The sequence below is a fragment of the Lucilia cuprina genome, chromosome 3 (assembly GCF_022045245.1).
Source record: "Lucilia cuprina isolate Lc7/37 chromosome 3, ASM2204524v1, whole genome shotgun sequence".
Taxonomy (NCBI): Eukaryota; Metazoa; Arthropoda; class Insecta; order Diptera; family Calliphoridae; genus Lucilia; species Lucilia cuprina.
The window spans coordinates 62679284-62680327 of record NC_060951.1 but is presented as its reverse complement, the minus strand read 5'-3'; the positions used below and the strand labels follow the sequence as shown (position 1 = coordinate 62680327).

Sequence of the window (1044 nt, the reverse complement as noted above, 5' to 3'; positions counted from 1 at the left end):
GAACTAGAACAGAACTAGAACAGAACTAGAACAGAACTAGAACAGAACTAGAACAGAACTAGAACAGAACTAGAACAGAACTAGAACAGAACTGGAACAGAACAAGAATGAAAAATGAATGTGAATTTTTAAAGTTAAATTAAATAGATAACTTCTTTAAACAAGCTTACTAAATTTAATAAACAATTTTTATGGAAATTTAGTCATTGGATAAAATATTATATTTAAAATTATTCTACAGATAAGATAAAGTTTATTTATTAAATAAAATAAAATTAAAAAAGTAAATAAAAATACATACATGTGTATAATAATTAAAGAAATAATTTGAAAAATATGTATTATGGTTGATGAACCCGTATCTTTTGTCCATTCATATATTTTTTACGAAACATCCCACACATTTGAGTGAAAATGGAAAACAAAATTTTTTTGTTAAAAAAAACAACAAGGCGTAAATACGATTTGATCCAATTACAATTATGATGGATCATATTATTATGAATTTCACATATTTATTTACATAAATAAATTTTTATAAATATTATATAATTAATTTTATAAAAACTGTTGTGTTTTCCAGGAAAATTATTAATTATTACTACATAAAATTAACTTTCTTTTGATAACTATATGTTATTGAAACCAGATTAACTTAAAAAAAAATACAAAAAAATTATTTAAATAAATAAATTTGTTTTGTTGTGATATTGAAACTCAAAATCTGTAGGAGTTGAAATTTAAAACTTTTAATTTATTTTAAAATCAAACAATGGAACAAGTGTTTAAAACATTGTTCGATTCTATTGTTTTTTTTTTTTTTTGTGAAAAATATTAGTGACCTATTAACCGACCCACATAAAATAATACATGCTGAATATATCTATAAAGAATTGACCAAATAAAACTAGAGCTTAACTAGAAATGAACTAGAACTGAACTGAACTAGAACTGAACTAGAAGTGAACTAGAACTGAACTAAAACTGAACTAGAACTGAACTAGAACTGAACTAGAACTGAACTAGAACTGAACTAGAACTGAA

At 22.8% G+C, this 1044-nt stretch overlaps 1 protein-coding gene across 2 annotated transcripts in view; it reads left to right on the top strand.

The window, feature by feature from the left end:
• Window positions 1–1044, top strand: part of LOC111689566 (type-1 angiotensin II receptor-associated protein) — an 11493-nt gene that overhangs the window by 3584 nt on the left and 6865 nt on the right. The window lies entirely within an intron of this gene.